Consider the following 21,681-nt stretch of genomic DNA (forward strand, 5'->3'; position numbering starts at 1 on the left):
GTTATCATTTGCTAGGTATAGAACCTTTATGCTTTATACGAAAACCTAACCAGTCGGGATAAATAAGCCTTGATGCTTAAAATCCTTTGAGAAAAAAAAACAAAACCTCTCCAAAAGGTTCTGATGAACTAAAAGTTTCAAACTGACTAATAAATGTTTTCGGAAAGATTATTGGAATTTATTATTTAAAATAGGTACCGCTCTAGCAGAAAGGTATAGGCATCAGTACGGACAGAAGCGAGGCCATAGATCATTTTAAAAATACCCACACACCTTTTGACTCACTGAGCCAAACGGGTATATGCCAAACGATTTGTCATATTCAAAACTATGTACTATGTTGTTTTAGATTTTTAGAATTCTACGTTCGAAAGAAAAAATATCTATTTCTGAGAAATTTGACTTGTAGTTTATTGCCATTTCCGTGGCCTCAAAAGTTGACCGATTTTTATCATATTAGATTCATTGTGTACAGTGAGGGGCAAAATAAAGTGTCCAAATTATTATTTTTCAATTTCTTTTATTTTTCTGGTTAAAATTCAACGAAAACACTTCGTAATCTTTTTCAAAATATTGTTTATTATGTTCTTTTCGATTCTTGTTAATGTTGCGCTAATAAAAAAGAAAGTATTTGTGGTAGAAAAAAAAAACAGTTAATATTCCAAAAAAAGGGCAAAATGGACCCTTCAAAAATCAATATAATTTCGATAAATTTCCATCGCGAGGCCCTTCTAATTTGTTTGTTTTGTGTATTTTGACGTTTCATGGAGTATTCAAACAAGTTGTAAAATATGGTGAACGCATAAATTTCTGGTTCCATTCCGTTGTCCATCCGGAAACTGGTTGTTCGTGATGTGAATAACGGTCAAACGCACCGGGAAGTGGCCAAGCACTACGAAATCAGCAAGACAGCGGTATCGAAATCATGAAAAAGAAGAAAACGTTCGGATCGGTGGTGGATCGCCCGGGAAGAGGAATGAAGCCCATGACAGATGCCAGAACGGACAAGAAAATCATTCTTGAAGTGAAGAAAAACGCCATAATGACTATCCGCAGATACAGGAAGAGCTCCAATTTTCGGTATTGCGTCGTACTGTCCGTCGCCGCATCCATGCAAAGGAGTACCATAGCAAGATCGCAGTGAGAAGGCCTTTCATCAGCCAGATGAACAAAGCTAAGCGGCTCAAGTTCGTCAAGGAACACGCCGATAAACGGCTCGAGTACTGGAAAACATTGTTGTGGGCCGACGAATCTAAATTCGAGCTATTCAACCTGAAGAAGCGGGATCATATGTGGCGCAATTCGGATGAGGAGCTCCAAGACCGCCATATCCAAGGAACAGTCAAGCACGGGGGAGGTAATGTGATGGTGTGGGGGTGCTTTTCTTGGGGTGGGGTGGGCAATTTGGTAAAAATTGACGGAATCATGACAGCTGAGTCATATTCCAATATCCTGCGGGAAACCCTCTAGGTATCCCTCATCAAGACGGACCTCGAAGAGCGCTTCGTTTTACAGCAGGATAACGATCCGAAGCATACGGCCAATCTGACGAAGCCATTTTTCCGTTCCTGCCGCATCAAACCTTTCGAATGCCCCCCACAAAGTCCTGATCTGAACCCCATCGAAAATCCGTAGGCCATCCTCGATGATAAGATTGATAAGACCGGTGTGATACTTATTTTGATGCCCTGGAGCATGCGTGGGAAGAACTCGACCCAAAACACTTGCACAACCTTGTTGAAAGTATGCTGAAGCGCTTGCAGGAGGTGTTGAAGGCTGAAGGAGGCCATACCCATTATTAAATCGTTCTTGTTTGCCTTCAGTTTGAATTATTTGAAACTGTACTGATCTGGACACTTTATTTTGCCCCTGTTTTTTTTTTGGAATATTAACTTTTTTTTTCTATCACAAAAACTTTCTTTTTTTTACCAGCGCAACATTAACAAAAATTTAAAAGACCATAATAAAAATGATTTTAACCAGAAAAATAAAAGAAATTGAAAAAAAATATTTTGGACACTTTATTTTGCCCCTCACTGTAAGTAGGTAATTTATTCTAGTTTCTCACCATTTCAAAATTAACTAAATTTGTGTTATCACGTTGTCTGTAGTTGAATTCAAATGAAAAAAAAAAATCCCAAAAAAACAATTTTATTTTTAAGTTGCTTATAATTTCTGACAGCTTTGCAATATTTAAGAGTTTTTTTTTTATTTTTGGAGTTGTCAAGAATACATTTATTCGACGATGTATAAAGATGTAGGGATTCGATGAACATTTTGATCTGTATCTCGGATTTTTCGATAGAAAAAAATCGTACTTAAAACAAAGACATTCAATTTTGTCTATGCTTCGCTGTATCTCATTTCTTATTGAACCGATTTTTTAAACTCCAATTTTAATTTTTCTCGTTAACTTCAAAATCATTGTCATACTCGGTCTCTAAAAAATTTCAGTTCTTCAGCATATTGGATTAATGATTAAGATGCTTTGAATATGCGCTTCGACATATTGACCCGAACAGCTTTGGCTCCAAGCAGGGCCGTAGGAAGAACCGACTCATGGGGGGGGGAGGGGGGGGGGGGTATTGGTGACTGATTTTTATCTATGATTTTTTGCCCAACAATTCACGAAAACAAACAAAATTTAAAAAAAATTATGTTTGTAACTATATGGTTATTCATTTTTAAGTACTTAAAAGTTTTCATTTTAAATTGTGACTTTAGAAAATTGTTCCTCGACCTAATAGGTGAGCTGAATTCCCTTTCATCGATGCTAAAATCATTGAATTTGTTAAAGAGTCTGGTAGATCAAATTTAGTTGATTTCGGCATAAACTAAGCTTTTTAGGAGAGTTTTTCATTTCTAAAAAAAACATACTATGCTCAAATCAAACAAGCCCAATCTTCCAAACTACTTTTCAAATTCAAAGATTTTAACCTTTGATGAAAATAATTTAAATTTTCAAAAAAAAAAAAACGACAAAAATTATCAGATTTTCGGAACTAATTTTCTTGATGCAAATTTGAACGAAATCAATGATTTTAGTATGAAATTTGGCTTAAAAAAACCAAATATGAGATTTCTCGTTTTTTCGCTTGCCGCTAGTATGCTAACATAATTCAAATTTTATGAATCTAATCTAAATCTACAAAATGTAACACAACACAATATTTTGTTCATTGGTTTCTGAAACATAAAATGACAAATTTTGGTGTCTTTAATATGTTAATAATGTTGAACAATACACTGGAAAAATATAGAATATTTGCAGATTTTTTAGGTGAATATTTTTCTTTAATAGTAAATATTTTTCATAAAGAATCAATTCCATAATAAAAATCATGTAGATGATTTTTTTTAATTTGGGTTCTGATAAAATAGAAAACTCAAATTCTACCTTTTATTTGTGATTTTCAGCTGAATTGTGTTTACAAACTAATTTTGTATAAAAAAAAGAAATCTGGAAATTTAATTGACAAGCAATCTAAACACATTAAGGACCGCAAAGAAATCTTTGACGAGAAACACCGATATTCGGCATTCAGTATCCCAAAAACCCCTGAACTAAGTTTTACAAATTAAGCAATTTTAAGTAACGGCAAACGTTGTGTTCAATTTTGTCAAACAAAGTTTAACACTTGAATTCAGTCAATTCGAGTTATACTTCGAAGTGTGGCAAGTTAAAAAACGATACTTTTCATTTGGTCCGCAATATGTCATGTTCATGATCTCTTGCATTGCTCAACAATTTATGTAGATTGGAAAATTCATTTACAAGCTAAAACTTTTTCTGTATTTTGAATCTGCATTCTGAATCTGAATTCGGAACCTGAATTAAAAAATTTGCGCTTTGAATTTGAATTTCCATACGATTTCTGAAATGTACAAAAAATACGATTATCGAATCTTATTCCAGATGAGCATTTTATGAGCCAAGTTATAGAGCCTAAATTCACTATTTAAATTATTTATTTTTAAACTGCATTGTTAATCAGAATTAGAATTTTGGGTAACTAATAAACTAAATAATATCTGAATCGACGAGAAAATTTTCATACATTCTTAGTTCCCGCAAAAAAATAAAGAATTTTGTCGGTTGAAATTTCGGCATTTTTGCAATTCGGATCATGATCTGATGAGTTTTTAATTGCTCCCGAAAGAAAGGAGACGATTCCAAGCATTATCAGATGTAAGAAGTGATAATTTGTAGGGAATTTTGAAAGCTCCATGGCGCGCCAGTATGACATACCAAGCAATGCGTTGCATTGCTTTTTTATTGGAATTTATAACGCAAAGCGATGCTTGTCGCCTCCAGCTTGACATCATCCTAATGGCGCGTTCGTAAATCGATTTTTTTGGATGATGCATCAGTCGTTTAGTTTTTTTGGTAGATGTCAAATCACTTTCCAATGCTTTTGCATACGTTTGTTTATAATTTACGAACGATGAAAAAAATCACTTCTTACTTACTTACTTACTTAATGATCCCGCGCCGATCCTCCGGTGCATAGGGCCGTGGTAAAAGACCTCCACTGTTGACGATCCGGAGCCAGCGTCTTCACCTGGTCCCAGTCAAGATTCTCGTCGACAGTTCGGATTTCAGCGGCTAGGCTTCGCCGCCACGAATTTCTGGGTCTGCCTCTTCTTCGATGACCTTCTGGATTCCAATCTAGCGCCTCTCTGCAAATCTCGTTTTCATCTCTTCGCAGCGTGTGCCCAATCCATCTCCACTTACGTTCCCGAATCTCGATTTCTAGCGCCTTTTGATGACACCGGCGATGTAGTTCCTCATTCGAGATCCAGTTGCCAGGCCACCAAGCGCGGATGATATTCCGCAGGCAGCGATTTACAAATACTTGCAGTTTTCGCGTCGTTACCGCATATGTGCACCAAGTTTCGCACCCGTACAGCAATACGGATTTGACGTTTGAGTTGAAGATTCGGATTTTTGTTCGTAGAGAGATCTGGCGTGACCGCCAGATGTTTCGGAGACTCGCAAACGCAAATCGGGCCTTTCTGATCCGTGTTTCGATGTCTTTTCTGGTACCACCATCAGGCGTAATCTGGCTACCAAGATACTGGAAGCACTCCACTTTCTCAATATGTTGCCCAGCTACCATGAAACTGGAGGGATTTCCTGTGTTGATCTCCATCGACTTGGTCTTTCCGACATTGACTTTGAGACCTGCTGCCTTGGAACTTTCGGTGAGGTCGTCGAGTTTGCTCTGCATATCTGGTTGTGTTCGGGCGAGCAAAACAATATCGTCAGCCAGGTCAAGGTCGTTCAGTTGCTCCATTGTTGAAGGATTCCACGGCAATCCTCGGTTCGGTTCACAGTCAATCGATCCAATCAGAATCTCATCCATTACGATTAGAAAAAGTAGCGGTGATAGAATACATCCTTGTCTCACTCCAGCAGTTACCGGGATTGGTTCGGACAAGACACCGTCGTGCAAGACCTTGCACGAAAATGCCTCGTACTGTGCTTCGATGAGATGGACTAGTTTCTCTGGGACCCCTCGTCGCCTTAGAGCCGCCCAGATGTTTTCATGGTTAAGTCGGTCGAATGCTTTTTCGAAATCAACGAACACCAGCAGAAGAGAGTCCTGGAATTCGTTGATTTGTTCCAGTATGATTCGTAGCGTTGTGATGTGGTCCACACATGATCGTCCGGATCGGAATCCAGCTTGTTGCCGTCGGAGTGTAGCGTCTATTTTCTCCTGGATCCTGTTCAGAATCACTTTGCAGAGTACTTTGAGGGTTGTACAGATCAACGTTATGCCTCGCCAGTTACCGCACTCTGTCAGGTCTCCTTTCTTCGGGACCTTTACGAGGATACCCTGCATCCAGTCGGCCGGGAATGTTGCAGTATCCCAGATGTCAGCGAAAAGACGGTGCAACATTTGTGCTGACAGGGCAGGGTCGGCTTTCAGCATTTCAGCAGGGATGCAATCGATCCCAGGTGCTTTGTTGGATTTCATGTTTTTGATTGCCGCTTCTATTTCAGCCAGCGAAGGCGCTTCCGAGTTGACGCCATTTATGCGACTTACTGTTGGCGCTTCGAGCTGCAGATTCTGTTGGCCATCGCTATTCGTGACTCGGAAGAGTTGTTCGAAGTGCTCAGTCCATCGTTTGAGCTGATCTGTTCGATCGGTCAATAACTGACCTGCTCGGTCTTTTAGCGGCATTCTTGCATTAGTCCTTGCACCACTGAGGCGGCGAGAAATGTCATAAAGTAATCGGATATCTCCATTGGCGGCGGCTCTTTCTCCCTCTTCGGCTAGGGAGTTTGTCCAGGCTCTCTTGTCTCGTCTACAAGCTCGTTTAACTGCCTTTTCCAGCTCCGCATATCGTAAGCGGGCGGCTGCTTTGGCTGACCCGGTACATGCCTGCTCAATTCCGACTTTCGCCTTTCTCCGATCATCGACCATCCTCCAAGTTTCATCCGACATCCATTCACTTCCTTCTTAATTCTGTTGAAACTAGAAAATTATAATATTATAAATATGAAAGGTTTCGATATAAAGATAAACTGAAATTAATTTCAAAAGAATGCTGATCGAACCGATAAAAAGTAAAAGTATCTATTATTTTTTTTTGGGTTTTCTATCCTTTTTTTTTTTGATTTGGAACAAAAATCATCAACAGGCGAAAACTGGCGCAGATATTTCAAATAAAAATCTTATTTTCGACAGCCTACAAACAGTGTATATAATTTTATTTTATTGAAACTTTTTATATGGTCGCCTACAAGTAGAAAAGCAATTCCAAAAGCCAAACATTTTTATTTATTTCTTAATAAGGAGTGAAAATGTGCTTTTCAAAAACGAAACTTCTGGTATTAAAACCTAAAACTGAATGTCGAAAACTAGGTCACCGAATAGGTGAAATGTCGAGAATAAAAGAAAACGCAATCATTCAAGCACAAAAATACTAGTGAATGAATTTATTGAAACGTTACCTATATTTTCAAAATCGAGTTTCCATAAAATAACCATCAAGCATCCGCATTAAACTATTAAACAAATAAGTGCCTTTTAGTATGCAATATTAAACCTAACACATAGACATTTTTAAACAATTATCTTAATGTACTCTTTTTGCATGCAGGATATGGTAACCCTATTCTATATCAATGATGATCTGAACTGAAAATCAAGAACCATAAATAATCCTAAATTATCCTAAAACCTTACAAAATTCGATGCATATTGTTCATAAAAATTTCCCCAAAATCCGGCTAATATCCAGGCAAACATCGATATTATTCCATTCAAATTAAGGAAAAAAAATATGTAAACTGTTTTTGTTCTATCGGAACTAATAAGCCGATTTACGGCGTGTCCGTTAATTGATTTTTTCTATCGAAGTGATTTTTTTCGTGTCTTGCACGACGGTGTCTTGTCCGAACCAATCCCGGTAACTGCTGGAGTGAGACAAGGATGTATTCTATCACCGCTACTTTTTCTAATCGTAATGGATGAGATTCTGATTGGATCGATTGACTGTGAACCGAACCGAGGATTGCCGTGGAATCCTTCAACAATGGAGCAACTGAACGACCTTGACCTGGCTGACGATATTGTTTTGCTCGCCCGAACACAACCAGATATGCAGAGCAAACTCGACGACCTCACCGAAAGTTCCAAGGCAGCAGGTCTCAAAGTCAATGTCGGAAAGACCAAGTCGATGGAGATCAACACAGGAAATCCCTCCAGTTTCATGGTAGCTGGGCAACAAGTTGAGAAAGTGGAGTGCTTCCAGTATCTTGGTAGCCAGATAACGCCTGATGGTGGTACCAGGAAAGACATCGAAACCCGGATCAGAAAGGCCCGATTTGCGTTTGCGAGTCTCCGAAACATCTGGCGGTCACGCCAGATCTCTCTACGAACAAAAATCCGAATCTTCAACTCAAACGTCAAATCCGTATTGCTGTACGGGTGCGAAACTTGGTGCACATATGCGGTGACGACGCGAAAACTGCAAGTATTTGTAAACCGCTGCCTGCGGAACATCATCCGCGCTTGGTGGCCTGGCAACTGGATCTCGAATGAGGAACTACATCGCCGGTGTCATCAAAGGGCGCTAGGAATCGAGATTCGGGAACGTAAGTGGAGATGGATTGGGCACACGCTGCGAAGAGATGAAAACGAGATTTGCAGAGAGGCGCTAGATTGGAATCCAGAAGGTCATCGAAGAAGAGGCAGACCCAGAAATTCGTGGCGGCGAAGCCTAGCCGCTGAAATCCGAACTGTCGACGAGAATCTTGACTGGGACCAGGTGAAGACGCTGGCTCCGGATCGTCAACAGTGGAGGTCTTTTACCACGGCCCTATGCACCGGAGGATCGGCGCGGGATCATTAAGTAAGTAAGTAAGTAACAGAATTAAGAGATTAGTTTTATTCATAGATGCATTGATAGCAGAATGGAAATTAAAAAAAAAAATTGTGTTATAAAACAACACAACTGTCTAACACACAAGTTTTGGCAAAAACTAACTATTGCCAAGAACAATTTTTATTGGTAGATGGGTATCAAAAATCATAGAGCACGGCCAATTTTAATTGCTAATGTTCGAGATCCCGTCCTTTGAAATATTCGTCAAAGGCGCTTAAATAAATTATAATTACAAAAAGGGTTGGTTTTCTTTCAAACTTTTTATAAATCTTTTTTGAATTGAAAAAAAATAGTCTGTTAACTGAGCAAATGTCTTTCAACAAAAAAAGAGTATATTTTGTAGAATTTTACAAAAAGAAGAGTACACCCATTTCTCGATCGAAAAAGAGTACATGTACTCTTAAAAGAGTACGTATGGTATCCCTGGATAGATTCCCTTCGAATCTTAGTATTACATTTCAAGCTATAATAAGATGAATTTTCCGTGTTCAAAACTCATCATTTCGTAATATGCAAAGAAAATATTTAAAATTCAAACCTTTTTTTAAGAATTGGATTTGAAATTTTTTATTTTGAATTTATATGCAGAGTTGAAACATAAGAAAGTGTCATATATCCAGAGTTGAAAAATTTTAAATAATTTCATCATTCACTATTTTATTCGAATTCATAAATTCAATTTCGAATATCTATGTTATTGCAAGAAAAAAACATATTAAAAAAAATCATATTGAAATATTGAATATTCAGAATCAAATAGGAGATTTCATTTCTGGTTAAGGGTTCTGATACAAATTTTTCTTTTTGGTTTCAAATTCATGAGAATACTTGTCTGGCTTTTAGATTCATGTTTTGAATTTAGGTTGAAGGAAATCGCAATTTCATAACTTTGATTCTTAATTCAAAATTATAATTTAAAATTCCACTAGAGTCAGTTTAGAATGACAAATCTGGTGATAATCACAAATATAAAATAAGATAATTTCAAATAACTTTTTTTTGAATTTCACCATCAGATGAAAAATTCAGCTTGGTGTATACATTGTTCAAGCAAAAATGTTAAAGGAAAAAAAAAACATTGTCTACTCCAATAATGAACTTACTTGGAAGTGGAAGTATCGGTATAAGATTATATGCCGGACTAACTTTAAAAAGCTTTCTAATAACTTGCTATAAGATGAGCTATTAGTAAAATGTTTCTGGTTTCAGAAGCCACAAATTATTTCTCAATATTATAGCTCGTATAAACATTGTGATCTTTAAATATAGGAATAATTTTTGCAATATTTGTTTGAAAGGAATATTTTTTTTTATTATTCCAGCTCGATTTAGGGTACTTATTAAGTACTGCTTAATCACTTGGCACACTTGGCAATCAGCATAAAAAACTGTGTTGTGATGGCGTATAATTTCTTAGAAAAAAAAACTCTCTTCTTTCATCCAGATTTCGATGGATCTTCAAGAAAACAAATGTCTGCAATCATGTCAATTATCACATCCTTTGACATTTTAACCCATTTATGTAAAATAAACTTTTTCGCACATCATTTGTGCAGAATAGATTCGTCCAACGATGGGTCTACCTTTGCCAGCTTTAACCCTTTCCTTCCCATGGTAGCACAGGTGATCCACAACTTTGCACAGCTCGCATTTGAACTGGGCGCTTTGGATCAGCACCATTTTTTCACCGAATGTGTAGATATGAATGAAGAAACATTGCACGAAATTTGAAGAAAATTGGTTCACTAGGTTTTGCTTGACAGATCAAAAGCTGCAAAAAAGTCGTTTATTTTCGAATTTAAATCAAGTCATCATTTGTTGTTCAAGAACTTGACCAGTTTTTATAATTTCCTTCAAATAAAATTACTGACGTGCAGAAGGTTGCTTATGCAAGCAGAATCAAATGATGGTTTACGTAGATTTCAACTAAAACATATAAATTTTTGAGTAAGTAAAGTGGATCACTGGTGATACACTGGGAACAAAACGTACTTTTCTTCTTGTGAAGCTTCTTATCAATACTCAAGAAAATCATTTCGTCAAAAAAAAAAATTCGCCTAAGGATAGTTATTTCATCTGCTTAAATGACCACATGTCTCGAAATATTTGTGAAAATTCGTGATTTTCTCAAAAAATGGCATGTTTGGTTTTCCTTGCACAAAGTGTCATGGCGGCCATTGTTCAAGACAAAAATGAAAATTTCAAATATTTCAAAAAATATACTTTCGAGGGACGCGTATACCAAAGAAGTTTTTTATCAAATAGGATCGTTTAAGTTTGTGATCAATAAAGTGATGAAATTCCATGTTTTTTTTGCAATTATTTCCTGTTTTTAATTTGCACCCTATGTGTTGTCATCTTTCCAATGGAGCACATATGATCCACCTCAAAACCCAAATTTATTAAATGGATGATTAAAGTAGGCTTAAATTATGCATCTTTTGTTCTAGAACTTTAGCTGTAAATCAATATTTCTATTTTCAAAACGTGAAAAAGCTCGTGGGAAGGAAAGGGTTAATCCAACTTTTCAACATTTTTTTTACATGTCTCGCGTGAACTTTCATTACGTCGTATGGAACAAAATGTAAACAAACAGTTTTATTACGAAAAAATACAAAACTTACATAAACTAGTCGCAATTACTCTCCATTTAGAATAGATGTAGCCTAGACAACGTATTCTATAAGTGAAATATAAATTTTAAATGGTTTTGATAACTTTTGCAGCTCAGTTTTCTGTGAATTCTTTGAAGATGAAAGCTCACACGAGATGTATTGCTTAAAGCCGAGTTTAAGAATCAATTCAACATCAGAGATGTTAAAATCGCGAGTCTACATACTCGCACTTTGCCCTTCTTTGCAGAACGATTTTATTTCGTTAAACTCAATCTGCAATGATGCTATCTAAAGTTCAACTCGGAAAGCATCAGGAAGTAAGCTTCGGGTAAACTCGGCAGGAGTAAACAGCAATCGGGGGAAACATCAGCGAAGCAAACGAACAGTTCTGCGAATTAAAAAACAAATCGTTTTCGTTCGGCAGCCGAACACATCAATCGGACAACGCATGGGGGCGTGGCTAAAATTGATAGATACAAGGGAACGAGAAACGAGCGAGAGAAGGGTGCGAGGAATGTTAACTCGGTCCGTCGGGCAACGATCGCTCGTGAGCATTCGTGTACGGTAAGCATCGTTCTGTTGTTTCGTTGGTGGGATTTTATTCCTGCGAGGCATGGAAAACATCAATTCGGAACTGTTTTCTTCGTTTTGTGTGCAATCGCGTCATGATTGGAACGAAGATAAAATCAATCTGCACATAACAAGTTAAACTCGGAAAAAATCAGCCGAATGATTCTTTCCGAAGCGAGTCTACACACCACTGTTCAACATCATTTTCACAATACTAGCTGGTATATGTACTTACTTAACAACATTGAATAATCCGTGTCCACTTTATTTCGTGAACAGTCTTTATGTGCAAATTTTCATGACAAAATATTCAATGGGTTATTTTCTACAGCATTTTTCCATGGTGCAATTTGAGCCGTGACAGGCCCTGAAAAAAAATTTGTCTGATTGACTCACCACGAGTAAATTTTGTTTAATTGGGTGTTGTATTGTGTCACATTTCAGCTGGTCCGAAAGAATATTAATTGGATGTATTAAGCTCTGAGAAACATCCTTAAAACGATCGATAGGTATTATGAAAAACAATGTTAATTTCATAAAGTGATATTGTTACTTGAACGACATTCTTCAAGACATTCTTTGACACATCGGCTTCACAATACAATGGCTTTTTCGGTTGCATGTTAGATTTATCGGAGGTCGAGTCCTTTTTTAAATAAACGAAAAGAGGTGCAGAAACGAATTTTTAATTTTTTGGTTCAGTTAATTGGGCAATCTTTAACCCAATACTCGAAGAACTGCCTTTTGGGAACAGTTCCAAATAGGAGTATGAGTGTTTTATTCGCTATTTTTTACAAGAATTAAAAGCTGTTCTCTCGGTTTTCCTCGAATCTTTACTGAACAGCTTTGTTTTACTTTGAATTAGCTGAGTTTTTTCCGTACCCTTTTAGATTTAACAAACATTTCACTTGAACCAAATTTATGATTTTAGTTTGAAATTTTTATTTTATTTTATTTTTTTTTAGGTTTGGTTTAAAAAAGATTGCAATATCAATAATGTTAAACAATACATCGTGAAAATATAAAATGTTGTGCAGATTTTTTAGGTTTTGCAGATTAGGTTTCTTAAACGGCAAATATTTTTCATGAAGAATCAACTCCATCTTGAAAATTTTGTATTTTCTTTAAATAAAATTTGGTTTTTTTTGCATGAAACAAAATTTCAGAAATTGATTCACTAGTAGAAATTCAGTAGAACTTTATATTTGTGGGTTTCAACTGAATTGTGTATATAAACAATTTTTTATTAAAAATTAGACATCTGGAAATTGAATTGACAGGCAAATTTTTAAGTTCCTGTTCTCTTGAGTTTCTAAAAAATTTCATATTGCTTGAAAAACTCATTTCAAGCTAATTTTTTTTTTGAATTTTGAATCTGCATTCTAAATCTGAATTCCGAACCTGAATTCAAAAATTGAACTTTGAATCTGTTTCAAAATTTCAATACGATTTCTGAAATGTACAAAAGTACGATTTTCTAATCTTAACTCCAGATCAGAATTGTATGAGCCAAATGTAGGAGCCTTTATTCATGAATTTATTATTTATATTCTGAAGTTCTTGTTAGATCTTCATTCATTATTTCACCTTTTTATTTTGAATATGAATTATGAATCTGAATTCAAATGTGAATTTCAAGTGATGAATGTAAATATGAGTTCTCAATTTTGGATCGCTATTTAAAAGCTTTAAATGTATAAATTTTGTGTAATAATTAAGTTTCAGAACTTAAAATTTGAATTAAGAACAAAATTCTTCTTTATTTAAATTTAAAGAAGCTTTTCATTTCTAATTTCTTATGATTGAATAATCAACCGATAATCAACGATCCTAAACTGGACTCAGAATCAAAAATACGAAAATAGATATACAATTTTGATTATAAGAAAATGGAACCAGAACCTCCAAAATGGGTTTATTTGAAAATTGAATATTCAGACCTGAATTTCTATGAACAAGTGAGAAAATTTTGAAAAACTGTAGCAGAATTTTGAACTTTATATGGGTTTTTGAGGTTTTGGCATTAGGTGTTAGTCTAGATTGTTACTCTTGAATAACTTTACTCTGTTATCAAAATTTGATTTTTTTGAATTAAAAATTTTAAGTGTACTTAGAGCAGAATACCTCGCTTGCTTTTTTGGACACTCATGGGGGGGGGGGGGGTGTTTAACCCCCCAAAACCCTTCCCCCCCGTTCCTACGGTCATGAATCAAATTTGAGTTTAAAAAAATTGAAACACACTAAATATTTTTGTTCTCTTCTGGTAATAGCTCAATTACCAGATGACTCAATCTCCCTTCTGCGTTAAAAAAGTTTAATTTAAGGTTAAAGTATCATTGATCCAAATTAATATTGCGGCAAGAATCAGAATTACTGGCCTGATTCAACTATTCCTGATAAGAAGCATCAAGTAGATATAATTTTCATCATGTAAACCCCAACCCAGATTAAAATGATTGATGACGCAATATTTTCACCTGCGCTTATGCATCAATCCGTAATCGATACAGACTCCTCAATCAAGAAGAACGAAACCGAATTATGTACTCATTAGATAAATAGTGGCATCACTGAGTCCCGCACAATCACGGCCATTTTCATTCGATACTGATTCGCTTGATTAAAGTTTAAGGCGGTAGAGTCCTCTTATGTTTTGAAACAAAACCTTCAAGCTGTAAATTACAATGAAACAATATCATCCACTTCCAAAGTTCATGATTTTAAAATGTTCCAAAGCAGGGCTACACTTTTGTGCAAATTTTATAGAACCAGGATTCCCATACCATAGCCAACACTGTACTGTGTATTGTGACGGTACAGCTTTGACCAGAAGCTGTCTTAAAGGAAAAAACAATTCTCCCACCAGGCAGCAAACAGTAGCAGCAGTGGAAGAAACTGTCGTCGCGACAGAATGCTCCACAAACCTTCAACACAACTCACACTACATTCAGCGGCACAGCACACCTTCTGTTTAGTACACCAGTTCGATTCCGATACAGTGTTCTATAGAATCTTGCTAGAGTAGCAGCTTCGAACTGCACCACTGCTCTTCTTCTTCACCACACGAGACGGGTTAGAAAAAACGGGCACCTCTATCTATATCTATCTGTATATAGGTAGGGTGGTAGGCAGGAGAAAAAACGGTGCGTTTGCACCGAAACGCGCGAAAGACCAACTCCGGAACTTCGAACCGACCACTGCGAGCGCAAAAACCGAACTGTGCTGAAGGTGGTTGTCTGGTCTGGCAGCTGAGCTGAGCTGAGTCGGAGCTCCATCCAGAATTCGAGCGACCTGACCCAACGAACTATCTGCTCAACCTTTCCTAAGAGTGACTATTTGGCCACCTTCTAAATGGAACTCACGACCACCATCTGCCTTGGACGCCCTCTGCGATGACAACATTCCGGGACACTTTGCGCGATTCTGACCTAGCCTAGCCAGGAGCTGTGTGACGACGAACCATCGAACGAGGGACAAGAGCATATGTCCGCCTGAGAGTCTGTGTGCGTGAGAGTTCCCTGATATAGAAAAGCAGTGGTCGCACTTTCCCGACGAACGGCATGGTTTTCCCAGATTTACAACAACCCCATCATCATCATCATCAGCATCATATTCATCACAGGGAGAAAATTTTCCCGCTTCCGAAGCACTTCGTCGTTGGCGATGCAATTGTGAATTGTGAGTGGAGAGATTCGGGATAATTCTCTCCCTTCACTCATTTTCTTTTTTTCTTCTATTTGGTAGGTGTGTAGGGACCTGTGTGACCGTTTGGTGTTGTTGTTGTAAAAAATGCCAACAATAACAGATTCGACACGGGTGGTTCGGGATAAAGTTGTGTTGTCGGTTCACTGGTTTCGGGAATGGATAGGTGCCTATCTTACGCGTCAGGTTTTTTGAGTTGAAAACATCTTCCCAAAACGTATTTCATAGATTATTTCTTTTTTTAATCAATTTCTTTTTTTACCAAATGCCTAGGGTATTACAGTAACGGTACACGTTACTGTAATAGCCAAGGCATTTGATAAAAAAAGAAATTTGAACAATAACATGACATAATGCTAAATTGTGTCAATAAAAGTAATAAATTTCACAAAACAGTTCGTTTGTAATTTTTAAGGTTGATCCACGTTCCGATTTCGTGGTAGCTGGGCAACAGGTTGAGAAAGTGGAGTGCTTTCAGTATCTTGGCAGCCACATTACACCTGCTTGTGGTCAACAAAGACATCGAAACCCGGATCAGAAAAGCCCGATTTGCGTTTGATAGTCTCCGAAACATCTGGTGCTCACGTCAGATCTCTTTACGAACAAAAACCCGAATCTTCAACTCATATTTCAAATTCGTATTGTACGGGATCTCAAACGTGGAACTACATCGTTAGTGTCATCAAAAGGCGCTAGAAATTGAGATTCGGGAACGGAGATGGATTGGGCACACGCTACATGATACGGGATATGTAGAGAGTCGCTATACTAGAATCCAGATGGGCATCGAAGAAGAGACATGAGGAGGAGAAGGAGAAGTGAAGACGCGTGCTCGGATCGCCAACAGTGAAGATCTTTTTCTCGACCCTGAGCGTCGACCCTTAGGAAGGTAGGTAGGGTGTTTTGCTGCTTCCAAGATAAAACTAACTATGTATAACCTGAGGCTGTCAACGATAGCCAACGATAGCGATACATATAGGTTTGTCATGGCTTAGGCACAGAGCGGGAGTTCATCACCTGAAATGTATCTGAACAAGCTAGGTTAGATAATATAACAAACGTATTATTCACGCAGCACGAGGTGACCAACTGGCCGCAGGTCCCAGTTGGTCATCGCAAATATTGCAGTAAAAGCTGCGATCATACAACACTCTAAAATGTTCCGGTCGTCACTGCCAAAATATGCGGAAGAGGCAGAAGCTAGTGCTCCTGACAAAGCCAGGTGAACTACCACCACTCATCAGCATATCGGCCGGTGTCTTTTGGACAAAGGTGGTGAGAGGGTGAAGGAAGTGATCCAAGAAAGGATCCAGACATGAACTAAGAGTGAAAACAGGGACTTTCCGACAAACAGATCCTTTTTTGGAATAGGCCGCAGAACTGTAGATGCTACTCGGTCAACCTTTGAAGCAGCAAATAAGGTCACGTCCTTGGTCAAGAGGGGCATCTTTGTGCGCAGTAAGGTACGCTTTCATTAGCATTGGTAGTGTAGCGTTTGCTTCGTTCGCTCATCCATATGAGAACATCCATAACCTCCAACTACAATAGGTATATGACCACGATGACCAGCGATGGAGTACAGCAGGGCTTCTGTAAGGTTTGATACTCGGTCCAGTACTGTGGGACATCGTCTACGACGCACTGCTGAGGTCGGATCTCTTCCTGAGAGTAACACGCACTGGTGGGATTCGCGGAAAACGTGATCGTCCTAGCGTTGGGTCCCTTTCCAACTCACCACAGTAGCGATCGACCAAGCATTATCGAGTTCAAGCGCGCAATCAAACACTTGGGTACGATGATTGATGACCGGTTGAACTTTAGAAGCCACGTAGAGTATTATGCGTGCAAAAGACAGGCAATGGCAACGCGTAGTATGGCAAACACCTCAGCGATACGCTGCAGCAGAAGAAGGTTGGATAGTGTGATAGCCTTGAACAGGCTGTGCCTGTGTCACCTGCAGAATCTTTGCAGTGAGCAGCGGCTGACGAAACTACGGGTGATCAGTGGATACCAGTCTCTCAGGAGTGATTTATGTAGTGGCGAGGGTTATGTCCATAAGGTTTTATTGGAGGAAGACCAGCAGTGGGACAGCCCCGAAAGCGAGCGTAGACCCATTGCTCAATGTCGGTTTTTTGATGGACCGCAATCACGGTAAGGTGGAATTCTACACGAAGTAGTTCATAACTAGTCGCGGATGCTTCATGGAATACCACCACCGGTAGGAAACGTTGCCTGGACACTCTGTCTAACTTGCAGTGACACAGTAGAGTCTCCGAAGCATGTAGTGTTCAGCTGTTCAAGGTTTGAAAGCTTACGTGCGAACCCCGAAACGACAGTTGGAAAAATAGTCTAAATCATGTGTGAGGATACCAAAACTTGGCACGTGGCCAGTGATGGATTCGCCCGGATTATGATCGACCTGCCAGTATCAGTCCGCGACTGGTGTAGGATGATTTCTCCGCCGGGATGCACCTGAGTCGAGTGCATCCAAACCTAGCAATGAAGCATACAAAGATAACACTCTTCCTTCTGCGTATGTTGATTTTATAGAAACGCCGCGTATGTAAAGATACATCACCGTCACGGAGTATCTTAGTAGAACGCGCCCTTTGCGACAGAAGCTGCGGAGATAAGACTATACCTTCTTCGCATTCAAATTTGTAGAAGGATGAGTATTCAAGTCACGAAATATTCTCGGGAAGAGTGGCTTCATGTTGTCGGCGGATGAGTCGCTTGAGTCGGTGTAGGATGACGTCTTTGCCGGGATCCATCAGGGTAGTTCTGTAAAGTTCCGGTCGTGAGTTGTGACAGACGCGAGTCAATGATATGCTGCCCTTGCCCTGCCCTGCCCTACAATAACAGATACAATCAGAGCCCAGACATCAAGTCGTTAAAGGAGATGTTGGTCCTCAAACAGTCGACTCGGATAGAGACGAAGCATGCAAAAGTAGTAGAAAAGCAGCGGGCCTCCAGTTACGAGGAAAGGCCGAATCTTAAGTCCTTAGAAAACTATTAAGTTTCGAAACGTGGCGGTACAGATTCAGTGGTATGCTGGAGCTATCTTGAAAAAGAGTATCCGGGTGAGCAGTGGTTTTCAAACTTTTTTCACTAACCGCCCCTAAACTTAAACTTAAAAAAAATGATAATTTGGATCGTATAAAAACAAACAGCTTTTGGCTTTATGTTGTTGTAAGATTTAACTCAAAATTCATTCAAATTGTAATGAGACCCTTAGAGTCAAAGGGGTGTAGAGGGTATTGTAAGTGACAAAATGGACGATTTTGATTTAATAATGTCAAACAATTCTTCAAATTTCAAACTTAATTTCGTGATTTTTTAAATTAGATTAACATACTTTTTCGCTGGAAAGAAAAATGCAAATTTTCGAGAAATATATGGAAAATGATCAAACAAAGCTTTTATGCAAATATACCCTTTTAGCTCCAAGAGTCTCATATTGCTTCAAACTACCAATAAACGCTTAATTCTATGTAAAATTTCCTGGAAAATTATCTACTTAAACTGATTGATTAGTTTGTTTTGATATTAACACTAGAAAGACCGGCAAATTGAATATACCTATTCGGACCGTGACCAGTCAAAATGACTGGTAAAGGGGAAATTTTTTATATCATAATATTTTTAACTTTTTTCTTTTGAAATTGTTTTGTTATTTATTCGATATCATTTTTGTTATAAAATGGAAATATTTTTTCACCATGGGTGCACGGAATCACCTCAGTTTGGCATAGTTGACGAATGCGTGTATGTCATAAAATGAATATTTCAAATAATTATCAAAAAATTAAAACACATTATCAATTTAATTGTAAAATCATGTTAGATGGCTACGGGTATTGACCATGGGTGCACGGTTTCACTTCAATTTTGTTTTAGTAGATATTTTCTAGCATCCATCGCTCTGAAATTTTTCAACACGTTGTCTATAAATTATACCTGATATTGTAGGTTTTGAAGCATATTTTTTCTATAAGTAGAGCAATTTACCATGGGTGCACGGATTCACCGCTATTCATCCAAAATCAATTTTTTTACATGCTAAAGGTAAAGAATAAAGACTTTTATATATTACAATAAAAATGTGTGTTATATACATGGTTTTTCACTATGAGTGCACGGATTCACCGCGTTTTAATCAAATATTGGACTTTTTGCAAATTTTTAAAAAGCATTTTTACAAATCTCAGCTAAACCAAAGTCTCCATGTCTTTCATGTTGAGACAAAATGATTTAAATAACGATTTTTATTTTAAGTTCCGTTTTTTCATTCCTGGAAAAGAAATACTCCAATTAAATCTTGAAATAATAAATTTATTTATTTATTATTAAAAAACAAGTTTTTGCAATCGTATATTTATCTGATAAGATCTGATCAACATCCAAGAAATTGGAAAACGGTTACCATGGACCGAGTGAATTTTAGGAATTATGTGCATGTTGAAATATCCGCATCCGATGTGGTCTCTCAGATAGGCTGGCACGAGTCTGGTTTAGGTATGCAAGGCGTACTGGGTTCGATTCCTTGTATCGGCGAGAATATTATTGGGTTCAAACCCCATAAGTTGCCGACAGGTAAGATGTGTTTCCTCTTATAATAAGAATGTTCAATCAGTTGCCAACTGGCCAGGTATATACAAGGGTGCCGGAATACCTGTAAGTGAACTTGCATTATAAATTTGTCGAGCCTAATAATCTAAGAATGCATGTGAATACATACTTGGGCAGAAACTGCGGTGAATCCGTGCACCCATGGTGGATAACCAACATATAAGAATATATCGTGCACCCATGTTGAAATATCATTTAAATTATTCAGTTTCATAGCTGAAGTCTTCAAATTTGAATAAATAAGCACTCAATTCATAATAATTCTACACATTCTAGTTTAGTATAAAACATATTTATCACCTAAAACTACTCGATTACTCGAATGGACATGTATTAAATCTAACATAACTTTTACAAATCTTGATGAAATTTTGCCAAATTTTGACAGAAAGTTCTATTATAGTTGAGCAACAAAAAAGACCAAAAAAATTGGGAATTAAGTGCTTGAAGCGCCACACAGCGGCCAGTCTGAGAACTTTTTCTTTAAATCTTCACGACTTCGCATCAAAAATCAATAATTTCATAACGAATGACAGACTTCTGCCCACCATAAATCAACTAGGACTCATTGTCTTGAATGTAGCTTGCAAATGAAACCGAAAGCAAGCGAAAAAAATTTATCTTGTTTGAGTTATAGGGTTGTGAATTTTACCAGTCATTTTGACTGGTCACGGTCCGAGTGTCCATGGCGAAATTTATTTCGCTTACTAAAAGAGCTAGTGAAATAAAAAATACACAGTTTTGTAGAGATTCAAAATTCATGAAAAGTCGTATTTTTTGCGAATTTTTAAAGCGAAGTATGCAAAAGATATTCAACAAACAAAGTGTCCAACCAGTCATTTTGACTGGTGCGGTCTTTCTAGTGTTAAATGATACATCTTAAACCTTAGTAAACAAAATTCAATATTCACCATTAATTTACATTATTGAATACAAACTAATTACTCTCACGCCGGTGAAATAATGTAAAAATAGTATAATCTCTTAAAGTCTGAATTTGAGTCCTGCTAAAGTTTACAGCATTCACGGATCTTAAGTTTAAATTAGATTCTAAAACTAAATTTCGGTAATGTTCGGCAGCCAGAATAGATTAAAAGTTTATCCATGCAAATGGCACAATTGATTTTTTAATCGATTGACATAAAGATGAACAAATAAGAAATTCTCTAACCTAAAAAAATCTGCCATATTTTCTCTGCACTATGTAAAGGCGTCATCTTTAATTCTACCACTAAATTAAAGATGATGCCTTTACACAGATTTTTTCGAAGGTTTTTTTTTATGTTTACCAGATTTTTCGAGACAATACATTTTGAATATTGCATTGCCATCTAAAATTGATCGTTTTAGTATAACTCAAAATAACTTACAAAACAAGATAAACATGTATAGAGTTTAACAAAATCTGTGACAATTTAAAAAAAATACTTTTAGATCCTTCTTTAATTTAGATCCTTCTGAAATTATAGAGATTTTAGTCTTGAACCTGATGTTTAGTTCTGTAACGTTATTTTAATTTTATTGTTTTGCATCGAACTTACCCGTTGTTATTTCAAATCTACGTTGTTTTGTGCTTTGTGAAAATGTAAATGCCTTCCGACGCCCCTCAAATTTCAAAATTGAGCTCACTGCCCCCCTGGAAGCTCTCAACGCTCCAAGGGGGCGGTAGGGACCACTTTGAAAAACACTGATAGAGCGTTTCATCATAAATCGTCCAATTGCAGCCATGAAAGTCATAAAGAGTAGCATTTTAAAAATTTTCGAAAAT

At 37.4% G+C, this 21,681-nt stretch overlaps 1 protein-coding gene across 4 annotated transcripts in view; it reads right to left on the minus strand.

The window, feature by feature from the left end:
• Positions 1-21,681, minus strand: part of LOC129751565 (protein encore) — a 219,403-nt gene that overhangs the window by 101,841 nt on the left and 95,881 nt on the right. The window contains exon 1 of one of the 4 annotated variants that reach the window (XM_055747148.1): positions 14,523-14,795. The exons of 2 other annotated variants lie outside the window; for them this stretch is intronic. The gene's annotated coding sequence lies outside the window, so the exon portion shown is untranslated. Of the gene's footprint in view, positions 1-14,522; positions 14,796-21,681 lie in introns of those variants that run through there. One more of the 4 variants, XM_055747149.1, reaches the window with a different exon arrangement.

Source organism: Uranotaenia lowii, chromosome 3, assembly GCF_029784155.1.
Source record: "Uranotaenia lowii strain MFRU-FL chromosome 3, ASM2978415v1, whole genome shotgun sequence".
Lineage (NCBI taxonomy): Eukaryota > Metazoa > Arthropoda > Insecta > Diptera > Culicidae > Uranotaenia > Uranotaenia lowii.